This window comes from Staurois parvus, unplaced genomic scaffold (assembly GCF_062004578.1).
Source record: "Staurois parvus isolate SC_StPar_1 unplaced genomic scaffold, SC_StPar_1.0 ptg000011l, whole genome shotgun sequence".
Lineage (NCBI taxonomy): Eukaryota > Metazoa > Chordata > Amphibia > Anura > Ranidae > Staurois > Staurois parvus.
Genome location: NW_028317807.1, coordinates 7,154,167 through 7,169,445, shown reverse-complemented (window position 1 = coordinate 7,169,445; position 15,279 = coordinate 7,154,167). Strand labels below are relative to the sequence as shown.

Below are 15,279 nucleotides of genomic sequence, written 5' to 3'. Positions count from 1 at the left end.
TTTAATTGTACAGAGCAGGTAAGTATAACATCTTTCCTATTTTAACAAAATAAACAGCCTTTTATATCACTTTAACAGTTTTGAAATGCAAGTGATTTCTAATTTTAAGTGTCATATGGCCAACGGATATAGGAACAAGTCTTGGCATTATCAACAATGAGACTTGGAGACCGATACCCAGATGGAGGCTTGGTCCCTGTTGTCCACATCGAGGCTTGACGCCTATTGTCCAGATCGATGCTTGCCTCATGCTATCCAGATCGAGGCTTGACTCATACTGTCCAGATCGAGGCTTGGCTACTGTTATCCAGATCGAGGCTTGGTTCCTGTTCTTCATATCGAGGCTTGGTTTCTATTCTCCAGATCGAGGTTTGGTTCCTGTTCTCCAGATCGAGGTTTGGTTCCTGTTCTCCAGATCGAGGTTTGGTTCCTGTTCTCCAGATCGAGGTTTGGTTCCTGTTCTCCAGATCGAGGCTTGGTTTCTGTTCTCCAGATCGAGGCTTGGTTTCTGTTCTCCAGATCGAGGCTTGGTTTCTGTTCTCCAGATCGAGGCTTGGTTCCTGTTCTCCAGATTGAGGCTTGACACCTATTGTCCAGACCGAGGCTTGGCTACCGTTACCCACACCGAGGCTAGGCTGTTGCAGAGGAATAGCCCGTTGAGCGGGCTGAACGTTGGGAATGCGGGTGAAGCTCGTGGACTGTCTGTAGGCGGTGATGTTCTGAGGAGTCGGTCACAGAGGAGGTAGTGTGCTGTGTGTACTGTATGAAGCCGCCCGGGTCGGGTGGGATGTGTCTGGGATATTAGTGGGTGTCACGCGGCCGCCATCCATTGAATGCAATAGATCCGGATCAGTGATCTGGGACAGATCTCCTGGACTGTTCTGTCATCCCTGTATGCAGGATTTGTCTGTCCTCTCTGTGTGTGTGGACGTGTCCTGGGTGATGGCTGTGTGCCTCTCACAGATCAGCCCTTCTCTAACCTTGTACTGATGAGATCTGTGATCCCTGATCCAGGACTGCTCTGTACTGCACTGACTTTATAGATCTCCTAGTCTAATCCTGGGATCCAACTATCCTCCATTGTATCCTAAAGATATAGAGTAACCTATGTATAATGAAAGTAGAACTAAAGGCATTTTTGTTTTCGTTTTGTCCTTTTTCTTGCTATCTGTGTCCTTTTGGGGAGATTTCCCTTCACTTCCTGTCCTGTAGCCAAAACAGGAAGTAAGAGACACTGCTGGTTCACATTAGTGCAACTTCTAAAGCAGCTTGAGCTACACAGAATCACATGACAGGGTGAATCTGGGCAGCACAGTGGCTAAATGGTTAGCACTTCCGCCTGGCAGCACTAGGGTCGTTGGTTCGAATCCCAACCATGGCACCACCTGCCTGGAGTTTCAATGTTCTCCCTGTGCCTGTGTGGGTTTCCTCTGGGTACTCTGGTTTCCTCCCACACTCCAAAGACATACTGGTAGGTTAATTGATTCCTGTCTAAATTGTCCCTAGTATGTGTATGTATGAATGTGAGTTAGGGACTTTAGATTGTACACCCCTTGAGGGTTAGGGTCTGATGTGAATGTACAATATATATGTAAAGCGCTGTGTAAATTGACGGCGCTATATAAGTACCTGAAATAAAATAAATCAGATTATTGTCAATGGTGCCTGTAAACATCAATGTGATTCAGCACAGTGCGATTTTGGAAAAGGCTCCTGTGCGGCTTTGGTACAATATACAGTGCGACAAAGCCAAGTTGCATCACATAGATGCAGCAAAATGGCATTGCAGTAGTGTGAACCGAGCCGAAATCCTTCCAAAGTGAGGCAATCTGAGGGTGTCACCAGAACTAATGTCCCCACCAGAAGATTTCTCCATGATTCCTGTTTTAGTGACAACCCACAATTTGGGACTTTCTTTCACTTTGAGTGATAATGATAAACATGACGAATAGGGTGAATTTCCCTAACGGTCGCAGACAACCATACAAACTGACATGGCTTCTAATCGCTCTCCACTATACAAAACAAATGCCTTTAGTTGTGCTTCTAATCTGCCCCAAGAATGACTGGTAGATCTTCTAGTTCGCTCTATCATTTTGTGTTTTGGAGGTGTTGTGTTGGCATGTTACAAAACAATGTGCAGAACAGGGCCTAAAAGAGTAACTCCACAAAAAGCTATCCCCTCTATGCGATCAATGTACATTGCAAGGATTTGTTACAGATTTTTCTGCTGTGAAGAAATGGTTGTTCCACAATGTCTTTTGCATACGGATTCTGAATAGGAGCAACTAATTCACTGTAAGCAGCTGGTGCACTTCCAGTGTCCAAATGAGAAAAGCTACAGGGTCTGCATCCCTTTTTAAAGTAATTAAAGCAGCATCTCCATTGATGTCTATTGAGCCCAAAATTTAGTATTTTGTATCTCAGGTACTTATATAGCGCTGTCAATTTACGCAGTGCTTTACATATATATTGTACATTCACATCAGTCCCTAACCCTCAAGGGGTGTACAATCTAAGGTCCCTAACTTACATTCATACATACACATACTAGGACCAATTTAGACAGGATCCAATTCACCTACCAGCATGTCTGGAGTGTGGGAGGAAACCCAGACAGGCACAGAGAGAACGTGCAAACTCCAGGCAGGTGGTTGGGATTTGAGCCAATGATCCTCGTACTGCCGTGCGGGCTGCGTTTTCTGAAGAAGTTAAGGACTTCCTCCCTGTGTGTCCTGGGGCACAGGAGTCCATTCAAATGAATGGGCTCTCATGCCTGCGCAAAACGCGAACTGCAGCAACGCACATATGTGAACCAGGACTTAACCACTGTGCTGCCCTGCAATATTTTTGCATTTATAAAAGTCCCTGACCCTTTCCAAAAACACAGTGGCTCAAAAATCCATAGATGTTAACATGTCCCATAGGAAATCATGTTTAATGGACTTTAGTGCGTTTCTGCAAAACACACTAAAAAAAACGCATTGGTGTGAACCAGGCCTAAAACAACCCATTCAGTTTAAAATAAATGAAAGGTAAAACATTTGTGTATAGATAAAAAAAACTTTATAAATACCCTTTTCTCTTTTTATATAAGTGATCACATTCCCTCAAGGAGGAAAAACAGCAGCATACTGATCTTCCCAGTGAATGGCTGTGAGGGAGGGGGGAGTGCTAGGATAAGTCTAATCATTGGAAGCATGAGCAGGCTGAGTTCCTAGCACAGCTAGAGAACTGACCACGCTGTGCTGTCATGCCTAGTGTGGTCAGTTTGTAATAGGAAAGCAGAGGGACTGACAGCAACACCAGGGATTTCACACAGAGGAAGCAATACAAAGAGAACAGGATACTTTTCCATACAAATACTTGGTACAGCAGACACATATCAGGAATATGAAATGTTGGGTTTACTTATTCTTTAACCCTTAGGGTTCGCCACACAAGTGGGAATAAACATTTTTAGAGGGGTTCTGTGTACAGAAAGGTTGCCATATTGCATTTAACTTTACAGATAAATACCGCGCTGCAGATTGTAAAGGAATGGAAATTTTTAGTAACTTAAAAACTACAAAATAACTTGTGTTGCCATCCGTTACGGTTGTAAACCTCAGACACAAAATATGAACACAGCATATCCTTCTATAATGTGTACTTGTCTCAATTAGGGACACTAAGGGGTTTATTTACTAAAACTGGAGAGTGCAGAATCTGGTGCAGCTCTGCAAAGAAACCAATCAGCTTCCAGGTTTTATTGTCAAAGTTTAAAGTTCACCTTTTGGACAAAAATAATGAATGCACATTTTTTTTCAGGTAAAAAAATGTGCATTTATTATTTTTGTCCAGAGGAGTCTGGAAAGCATTGCACCAGCGATCAGTAGAGCACTGATGCCATGCAGGTCTCCTGCAGACCTGTCAGAATATCTGCTTGCTGTGCGGGATGTACCAGGAAGCGGATATACTAACAAAAAGCTTCAATGAACTACCATGGTGCTCCACAGCATCTGTAAGAGGTGGGGTGGGGGGGCGTGGCTGCAGCTATAGGAACATGTTACATGTTCCACCCTAAAAACAGGTGGAACGTGTTCCACAGGTGAACTTATCCTTTAATTGAACGAGCTGACGTTAACCCCCCCCCAGTCACACCAATCCCGACTTTGAAATCGTGCGACTTGCATTGAAGCCTCACGATTTCAGGTGCGATTTGCATAGACATCTGGCACAGATGTCTATGAAAATCACACCAAAAGTAGTGCATTCACTACTTCGGAAATCAGTGTGGCTCCGACCAAGTCGGAACTGCACCGATATGACTGCTGTAATTGCGGACAATGGGGTGCGACTTGCCATGCAATTTTCAAGTCTCAGGGCATGCAAATCACAAGCCAAATCGCACCCGATGTGACCGGGGTGTTAGGCTAGGTTCACAACTATCCAGGTTGCATTTTTACACCTCCATTTCTGCAGCGTTTTTGCTGCATTTTTTATGCGTTTTGTTATTTTTTTCGTTTTTTTTTTTTTTTTAACTTTTTCTTGTTGCTAGGCAGATTTAAAAAGCAGCAAAAATGCAATACATGCTTTCCTCCAGCATTTACATTGAAGTCTATAGAACCAAAAACGCTGCTTTTCGACCCTTTCCAAGAAACGCACCGAGTGGAAACACGGAGATGTGAACATGTCCCATAGGAAATCATGTTAAATGGACTGTACTGCATTTTTGAAAAACGCAAAATGCTGCAGAAAACGCTTAGGTGTGAACCTAGTGTAAAACCTGATTGGCTACCATGAACAGCTGCACCAGATTCTGAGTGAACCAGTTTTAGTAAATCAGCCCCTAAGCCCCCGGTCACACTGCCGCGATTTCAGGTGCGATTTGGGAATTGAAATCGTACCTGAAGTCGGATCTAATGAATGTGAATGTCTTAACATACGCGATTTGCTTCAGCGTGATTTCAAAAGTAGTTCTTGTATTTTTCTGCAGTTTGATGCAATTTCACATAGACTACAATAGAAATTTCACTGCAAAAAGCAAGAAATTTTTGGGAAATCTTCATAAAACTCGGCAAACAAAACTCACGATTTTAAATCGCATCCAGTGTGATTGGGGGCTAAGTGTCATTTCTGTCTGCTGCTTTGTTCCTCTGCTGTCAGCATGAATCACTTCTGACAAGTTTTCCTGACACCGAGAGATAAAATGGTGATGGGGGAGAAACCTCCAGCTGATTGACAGCCTCAGCTCTCTTCTAGTATTCTGTGTGGATGAGGGTGTGTCCTTTCCCACCAATCAGCTTTCAGAGGTCTCAATGAGCAGATTGTAACTTCAGCTCTCCGCCCCATTTTTTTCTGACAGCTCAGACAGGCTATATACATTTTGGATTTTGAATGGAAGAGAAGCTTGCAGTTAAACAGATACAACATATATAGGAGGATTTGTTTCATCTCGGTGTATCACCTGAGGCCAGTCACTTCACTGGGTATATGTAAGGGTTTACAACCACTTTAACTTTACCAGATTCATATTATAAAGCGACAGACGTAAACAATCCATTGTGTATTTGTCTCTAATCGGGCAGGCTCTCATACAACCTAGCAGTTGAGAGATCTAAAGATTATATCATCTGATGGTGCATCTAAAAGACATTGTAGCAATTCTGTTGCAATTCCTAAATGCCTCGGTGTGAATGGAGCCTCACGGAGCGGACACTGGAGCTGGCTGCTTAGCAGGCGATAGTACTGAGAACCCAAGTTCTTTAATGTGCAAGGGCAGGGTGGATTTGATTTGAATCACTAGTGAAAAGGTTTGATTTAAATCATAATTTTTAAAGAGCAACTGTCATCTCTGTCCTGCAGCGGCTCCTCCTCTGACCTGCTGTTGACTCACCGACCGTCCCATTCACTTTAATGAGACAGCTGGTGATGCAGCAGTGACACAACAAGGTGAGGGACGTGGCGGCTGCAGGGGAGTGGATACCCGCTAACAGGCGCTGCCATGATGGATCTAAAATGACAGGTGCTCTTTAAATGTAAGGAATCTGACTCATTCTTTCTGGTAGTTAGAATCTGTAATATTTGCAAACCAAATGAAGGTTTCCTTTTTAGAATAATAAGCTGTCAAGTTAGTAAAAAGGCGATATAACCGATTTTAGGTTAATCACACATAGTTGGAGAACTAATCAAATTCTTTTATTTCATATTTTTTCTCATGGTTACTGTGAAATTGTGAGAATGCATCAATGCAGTGCATGTTATCTGCAGAGTTTGGATTCATTGAATGAGTTTACCAAAAATGTAAATATTGCAGAATATACAGCCTCATCCTACTTGTCTAAGCTCCATTTCATGCTGAATAAACTAAATTATTAAATTATTAATGTATCTTAAATAGAAAACTATCTTTAGATAGATTTTTACTCAAAAAGCATTTTATTAAAATATATTTGATAAAAAAAAAAAAAAATCCGATTTAAATAAACTATTTTTTTTTAAATCATTGATTTTTATCCACCCTTTGTGAGGGTAACCTGAAGGAATAATTTTTTTTTCTCATTTGAGCCGGTGCCTCATTTACTTGATGCGCTTTTGCTGAGCGTTAAGAGTTCCTGACGAGCACCCAATTGGTGCTCAGTACACTGCAAGATCTCTCCCCTCCCTGCTAGTCCCCTGATGGCAGTGCTGGAGACAGGCAGGGCGGTGAGGAGATAAACAGCGCAATTTTAACATCTTATTTAACCACTTGCCCTCTAGAGGATTTACCCCCCTTCCTGACCAGGCCATTTTTTTGCAATAACCTCAGTGACACCAATACAGTGATCAGTGCTAATAAAAAGCACTGACACTGTACTAATGGCACTGGGCAGGAAGGGGTTAACATGTGGGGTGATCAAAGGGTTAACTGTGTGCTCTTTCACTGTGTGGTGTTTGTGTGTTTTCCACTGTAAGCACCCTGCTTTGTATAGCTCTTCTATGCAGAACCATACAAAGCAGTGTGCAAGAGCTGACAAACAACACAGATCTCTCCCCCATCGGAGATACTCGCCAATCACTGGCCAGGACCCGGTGATTGACAGCTGAGGCCGCAAATGGTGGCGCGGGTAGGGCACGCGTGCTCCTACCTGGAACTGCAAATTCAGGTATATACATGAATTAGCACACCTGTGCCGCCCTGTAGCAGTATTTCTGCTATAGGGTGGCGCAGAAGCAGTTAAATATGGTTTTGGTTAAAATTATTTATCTTTTTATCAGGATAAGTGAATTGGACCCTGATTTAGTCCCTTGGACAAGTAGTTTTTGTAATACAAATGTTCACACCCCTGTGTGTGGTTAGCTTTAGGATGTTTTCTCCTGTTGGCAGCTAAAGGGAGAGGCAGTGAAAAGAAGGAATGCTGCGTTTGTACCGCTGGTTAGGGGGGTAAATGTGAATCTGTTGCTTTGCCATGCATAGGCAAACATCTGTTTCTTCAGACCAGAGAAAGGGAAAGATCTGCAAAAACAATCGCTAGATTCCCAGCAGGCTATACGGTATATGGTACAGGCCAGTAGGAATGGGGAGGTTGGAAGGGCCAGAAGTGTCAGAATGGCCCACCATTTCACTATACCAATCCGGAGGTTACAGGCCTTGTATGTGCAAGAACCTCTAAGTGCCTGTACTTCATACCTGCAGAGTTTTTCATTATAATGGTGGAATCGAAGTACATTTTTGGTTACCTTCCTAGGCATTACAGAGACTATCCAGCTTTATAATCTTTAAGCTTCAGTGACAAGCCTCTTATAATACTAAAGTAATTAATTTGACTTGAAAAGGGATAATCCCGTACAGTACTCGCTGAGCCAAAGTCCACACCGAAAGGAGACTGGCGTTCCGCTGACAAAAGCCTTCTAGAACCCCTAGCTGGCATTCTTGGCAGCAAGAATCATTTAGGAAATAAGATGTCATTGTGAGATCTTGAATCATGTTTGTTGTCACGCCTGTGTGTCTAAAGCTGCCCTGTGCACATCAGTCAGCAGGATGTCCTGGTTGTCCGTGGATCTGCTGCTGCTTAATTCGAGCTGTCACATGGCAAGGGTCTGTTTTATTCTGAGCTGCATTGTGTGCGATGTGCGAGCAGCACGGGACGTGTGGGGCGTGGGTACAGGAGACATTTACATTGCGTGTTTTTTGGCAAGATCTGTTAAGATTGGCTTTTTCCTATTCCAGGAATTGCTGTACTTTCTCTCTTGAACATCTTAGGTTCTAAATTCTAAAGGTTTTTATTTTACCTTAAAGTGGTTCTAAAGGCAGAAGGTTTTTTACCTTACTGCATTCTATGCTTTAGGTAGGAAACCTTCTGCATGCAGCTTCCCCCACAACCCCCCCTAAATACATACCTGAGCGCGATCTCAATCCTGCGATGTGCACGAGAACTAAAGCCGTCTCAGTTCTCTTGCTCTTTATGGGCTTAGATACAGCAGCAGGACCCATTGGCTCCCACTGCTGTCAATCAGAGCCAGTGACATTTAGTGGGGGGCAGGCCCATACCCTGTTTTGTGTGTCTTATGGGTGTACAGAGCCGAGCTTGGGACTAAGTATGCATAAGTGTCCCCAGAGCAAGTCGCTTGCTCTGGGGGCACTTGGCGGGGGAGGTGGAGCCTCCCCTTTTTTTTTTTTTTTTTTTCTTTTTTGCGAAAATAACAAACCTTTAATATCTCTTTAATGCAGGGCTTGACGAATCCCAAGCATCTGGTCACCATGGTGACTAGAAAATTGTGGTCTGGTGCTTGGGCTTTTGTTAGCCCATTCACTGTTGGCACCAGGTGTGAGCAATTCCTGTTGCTCGACTCCCCGGATAAGCTGTTCCGGCTGCCAGGCAACTGATTGTTTTAACATCTAAAAACAAAAAAAAATAAAACTTTAGCTCTGCTGTTTACCTGCAGCAGGGCTAAAGTATTTTTTTTTCTTTTTCACATATTGGCAGTCTGGGCTGCTGTTTGTGGGGTGTCGATGCTCTTCGGAAACACACTGCTCCCCGCCTCCACCTCTCCATCATCCGCTTCGTGGGGGGGGGGGGTTACAGAGATGTGACAGGACAGCGGACACCAGGGATGGACAAGCCTGACTACTGGCTTCCAACTCCACCAGAGCTGCTCTGGGGCAAAGAGAGAAGATTGATGGCTCTGACCTCCCTCCACTCTCCTTGGAAGCCGTGCCTGGACGCCCATTTGGTTTTTGTTGTCACTTATTAGTTATCGGATCTGGCTCAGCGAGAGATGGGGGCGAGAGATGGGCAGGGTGTGGTGTCAGTCGATCTCGGGGTGTCAGGCTGTGTTGGAGATGTAAGTGAACCATTGACACCAAGAAAAGTCTGTAGTGGGGGTCGCTAAAAAAAATTGTCTTCTAACTTTTTTAGCTGGCTCCTAGATTCAAAGCAAATTTGTCAAGCCCTGCTTTAATGCCTTTTCTGCATTAATGTAATAAACTTTCCAAAGCTTGTTCCCCCCACCCCCTTCCTTAACACTTACCCAGTCCTGTATGGATCCAGCACTGTGTGTGTCCTGCTGTCAATCAAATCATTGGGGGGGGAGGTGTGACCAAGCTTTGGTGTGTGTGTGTGTGTGTGTGTGTGTGTGTGTGTTTATGAACACACACAGTACTGCTCGGGAGCATGCCAGTGTGTGTTCCCCCATAGTCAGCAACTTGCTAAGGGGGCACACGCAGAAGAGGAACACGGTGCTGGCAGGAGACCCAAGGAGTGGGGCTGCTCTGTGTAATGCTGAGCAGGTAAGTAGAACTACTTTTTTTTTTTTTATTGTAAAAACAAAAAAACAAAGGTTTACAATCGTCCTAAGCTGCAGGTAAAATAAATAATTGCAGGCTTTTATAGAAAGAACATATAAACTGATATAAATATATAGTTATCTGTAAATGCATATTGCATGTGATAGCATCACATTACTCTAGGGCCCATTCAGATCTATGTGTATGCATGGAAGTTAGTTTTGTTTGTAGCATATTTTCAATGCCTTTTTCAATGTAGACTTTGGAGCGGATAGGGTTAACAGCCATTAGCCAAAGCTTTTTAATACCTGTTGGCAGCTATGGATGAGATCAGGTGGGTTTGGATCCTGGTCTGAACCCATGTGAGCTATCTGTCAGAAAGCTGCCACTGCGTACCACCAATCATAGGATGCTGAGGCATTCCCTGCCCCGCAGCTACACCTGTACACACCCCTTGTGCACGTGTGTCTGCGGGGCGAGGAATGCCTTGGCTGCTTATGATTGGTGGTAGGCAGTGGCATTGGTGGGATAGTTCAGGCAGGTCCAGAGTAGGATCTGAACACTCCCAAGTTCATCCTTGTAAACACATGTAACATGCCCTACATGCATGTCACACTCTAGCTTGTAGAAACAATGTTTATCACAATTATCTGTGTTACCCATAGACACACAGTGTGCTTTTATTTCAGGGTAAACACTGAAACCTAAAACCTGATTGGTTGCCATGAGCAATGTAAAAGCTTTTCCTGTTGTACAGTTATTTCTTTTTATCTAGGAGGCTCATTAGGCATAAACTGTATTTCCTCTATTTTTGCCAGGACTGGTCTAGAATATATCAATCTGTAGTGTAGCAATCAGTCATTTGCTCTGGCTTTAATTGGCACTATCGATATTGGCGAGCCTTCTTCCATTTTTTTACATTATTCCTTTTGTTTTTAGATCTGTTAATCTGCCAACATTAGCATTTACAGGGGTTGGCCAAAAATATGGGAACACTACATGATTTGCAGGTGTGAAAGTGATGACATGTTTCTCATTGAAAGTGGAAGTGATGTAACATTGTTTTGCTTGTGCTGTGTGATTAGACACCTAGCTAACAAATGGGAAGCCTCACTTTTGTCATTCATTTTGTGCTCTGCTAGTAATATGGAGTCATGTCTGAGCATACTGAGCTTCAAAGAGGGCAAATTGTTGGTGCCTGCTTAGCTGGTGCCTCTGTGATTGAAGTTGCCAATTTGATACTGTATCTCATGACACCGCAAATAAAGGTTATGATAGCATATACAGTTTCTAGGAAAACGTCCTCTGATATACAGTTGCAAGAAAAACATGGCGGAGGGAGCATCATGGTTTGGGGATGCTTTGCTGCCTCAGGGCCTGGATGGATTGTTGTCATTGATGGGTAAATTAATTCCAGAGTTTATCAAGACATTTTGCAGGAAAACGTACGACCATCTGTCCGCCAACTGAAGCTCCGCAGAGGATGGGTGATGCAACAGGACAATGACCCAAAGCATACAAGTAAGTCAACAAAACAATGGCTGCAACAGCACAGAATACGCCTTCTGGAGTGGCCCAGTCAGAGTCCTGACCTCAACCCGATTGAAATGCTGTGGCATGACCTTAAGAGAGCGATTCACACCAGACATTCCAAGAATATTGCTACACTGAAACAGTTCTGTGAAGAGGAGTGGTCCAAAATTACTCCAGATCATTGTGCAGGTCTGATCTGCAATTACAGGAAACGTTTGGTTGAGGTTATTGCTGCCAAAGGAGGGTCAACCAGTTATTAAGTCCAAAGGTTCACATACTTTTTCCTCCCTGCACTGTGAATGTTTACATGTTATGTGCAATTAAACCATGGCAACATCTAATGTTTGTGTAGTATTATGTTCAACAGACTGTGTTCCTCTATTGTTGTGACTTAGATGACGTTCAGAGCACATTTTATGCCCAATTCATGCAAAACTCCACGTAATCCCAAGGGGTTCACATACTTTTTCTTGCAACTGTACATAAGCACGGTTGACATGGTCAACTGACCTAAAGAGAGAAAAGATTGTGACCTGGAGTGAGAAAACAACTGCTGCAAAAGTGACTGCAGAGCTCTTCCAAAGGCCGTGTCCACAAAAACTGTGCGGCGGGAACTCCACAAGCGGAATACTCATGGGTGAGCTGCAATTGCCAAACCACTAGTAACCGATCTTAATTCTCAGAAGAGGTGAGAATGGTGTAACACCCATAAATCATGGACTATCAATCAATGGAAGACTGTAATATGGTCCGATGAATTGACCTTTGCAATATTCCCAACGACCAGATGTATTTACGCATGGTAAACACTGTCCCAAGCTTACGACTAGCACTGTCTTGTGCCAACGGTAAAACATGGTCGCGGTGCAAAGATGGTTTGCGCAGCCATGTCTTGATATTCTGCAGGGCCCATCATCCCCTTGAAAGGTAGTCTTTGCCAGCGACTATGTACAAATTTTGGCCAACATTGTTAGCCAAAGACCGCACCATTTACCAAGATGATAATGCTCCAATTCACACAGCTTGTGTAGCATGCAGACGAAGTCTTCCACCCTCCATGGCCTCCAGTCACCAGACCTCAATATCATAGAGCCACTATGATCAATTTTGGAGAAGAAGGTTCAGGCTTGGCGTTAGATTCCATTATCCACCTTTCAAGACTTTTATATTTGTTAATTCCCAGGATAATTCACGCTGTCCTGGATGCCAAAGGTGGTCCAACACCATATACGGTAACAATTTCAGTCTTTTACCTGGTGTTTCCATAATTTTGTTCAACCCCTGTATATTGATCTTACCCTGACTGAATTATGCTTATCCTGCACATTAACCTCATCGCCATCATCCCATTGGATGGGACCTGTACATTAACGCTTTCACTGCCTCCTCTTTCTGTGTATGACCTATACTTTAATGATGAGCTGTATCTGGTGCACCATTACCAAGCTCCATGTTTTAACCCCCTCAATACCAGCATGTCTCTTCATTTCCAAAAAAAAGTGGCAATTTCCAGAAAGTGATCATTTTGGGGGTATTTGTAGTGTTTTGGTATCTTTCTTTTAACAGACAGTAAGGAAAACATTTATTTTTTCATTTTCCTATATATAGTAAACAGTAAACAGTGGTTATTAAATACCATCGAAATGAAGCTCTATATTTCTCAAATATATATTTGGGTACAGTGTTGGCATGGCTGAGTAATTGTGAGTTAAGCACTGAAAAATGGCCTAGTAATGAAGGGGTAATACAGGCCGGTAGTCAAGTGGTTAAATAGATCTGTGTGACTGTAGGAAGCTACATATGGTCTGTTTAGTATTCCGATTCCACCAGCTTCCAATCTGTAATGGCAGCTACAGCTGCTGCTGCAAGGACACAGCCAAGGGATGAGATGGCTGGAGGGAACACAACGGCATTAATACATCATGTGATTAATAATAGTCCCCGCTTTACTTCTATATCCAAGGGCATGTAAGGTCTACTGCAGCAAGTATGACACATCCTGTTCTAATGGTAAAGGATTTGCCTGTCCCAATGTTTAGAAATCTATTATATTTAAATTTGTTTAAAGGCAATTATTTTGAAGAAATTATTTAATTGGAATGTTTAGTGGTTTTGATTATATTTTATTTGTGCAGGACTAAACAATCAAATCTTAAAGCATTTTTTTTAGGAAATAATTGTTTATGCACATTTCATATGATATTTCCAGTGAGTAGATGGCTAGGCTGCTAATCATTACTGTATTGCTGAAAAAAGTCAGTTTACTCAACTGAATTGCTGAAACTCAAATTACTTTCAGAGCTCTATGAGTTAGAGGGGTGAGCTGTTTATCCTCTCACTGTGAACAGCACCTAAAGCAGCACTCCGCAGAGCTGAGTTTTGGCAGAGAACATGGCTGGAGGCAACTATTGCAGCAAGACTTGCATGTTGTTTTGAAAACGGCTGGGTGATTTTAGTAGTTTTTTTTTTTAATTAAACACCATAAACTAAAGAGATGCTAAGTGAAAAGAACAGCGTCTGCTGTCCTTTCCTTTGAAAACCCATAATGTTTTGTGACTCCAGCACCATGGATGGCCCAGTGTTAATGTTTAAAATTTTATATAAATTGTAAAATGAAGTAAAAAGTAAGTTTAAAAATGTATAAACTCGAAGGGGAATTCCAGGTATGGATATTTTTAAATAGGTACATCGATCTAGCTTGAACCAACTTTGCATATACCATCCCTGGTGGATGCGCCTGGAAGCTGGAAATTACAGACATTGTTACTTAGTGATCTCAATTAGTTTCCGGGTCCTGCTCCAAGCAGCTGCCCTGCTGCCTACTGAACACAGGAGATTGCTTGCTTGGCACAAGCTCCATTCAGGGAACCCTTTGCATTTTCTCAATTTCAGAGTTCTCTCATTGAATGGGGTGGAGAGGCAGGGTGGTGATGTCACTATCTCCACCTTATTCAATCAAGAGTACACTTTACATTCATTGAAAGAATCCTCAACTTTCTTTGAATGGCGCCTGTGCTAAGCATGCCACCGTGTTCATATTGCAGCAGGGCAGCTGCTCAGGACTGAGATAACTATGTAAAAATATCCATACCTGGAATTCATTTTTAAAAATAAAATTAAGCAAAGCTATTAGATTTCCCTTTTAAATGTATTCCATATTAGCTTGTGTATTTGTACAAGTATGTGTGTGTCATTTGGTTCTGTGATGTGTACTGTCGCTGCTTGCAAGATACAGAACAGGGGATTCCAAACTTTCTAAACAAAGGGCCATTTTACAGTTCTTCAGGTTTTAGGGGGGCCGGACTGTGCCTAGTGTGAGTAGAGAATGCCCTGGTGTTGGTGGGAGTAGACCAGCCTTTCTCAACCAGGGTGCCTTGAGGTTTCTTCAGGGCTGCCTTGGCAAAATGTCTACAAATTGCCCAAAACTTGTATACAAACCAGTGGGTGGAACAAGCCTACCTTTTAGTTACACACAGCCACAGGTTTTCATTGTGCACCATTACGACCTTCTAGCTGCCGGTGTCCTGACAACCAATGACATCAGTTGATAAGGATGATGTCAGCTGCCTGCACAGCATCCTAGTTTGACCCCCTGCCCATCTCCATCAGTGCTGGGGTCACTTTAGCTCAGTGTTGGAGAAAAACTGAGGGAGAAGAGAAACATTGGAATACTACTCAGTACCAGTGTACAAAAGTGTATTTGCTTTGGAAGAATAAATCAATGTTGGGTGTCCTACATGTATGGATGTTGCTGCATTATATAAAACTATTAGAATAGTTTTTCACATTTTAGAATGGGGTGCCTTTTTAAAATTGTGGACAGTCTTAAGGCACCCCATTTTAGAATGGGGTGCCTCAAGACTGCCCATAATTTAAAGGGTGCCTTGACTGAAAAAAGGTTGAGAAACACTGGAGTAGACACTGCCCCACCATTGGTTTTAGTGGGAGGAACAGTGCCTCATTGTTGGATTAGGGGGAAGAATAATGCCTCATCGATG

The 15,279-nt window shown here is 43.0% G+C and overlaps 1 protein-coding gene across 2 annotated transcripts in view; it reads left to right on the top strand.

Annotated features, from left to right (window-relative positions):
- The first annotated feature begins 573 nt into the window (after positions 1 to 573).
- The window catches only part of TRAK2 (trafficking kinesin protein 2), a 114,759-nt gene continuing 100,053 nt past the window's right edge, over positions 574 to 15,279 (top strand). For both annotated transcript variants that reach the window (XM_089670381.1, XM_089670372.1), the window contains exon 1: positions 574 to 742. The gene's annotated coding sequence lies outside the window, so the exon portion shown is untranslated. The remainder of the gene's footprint in view (positions 743 to 15,279) is intronic.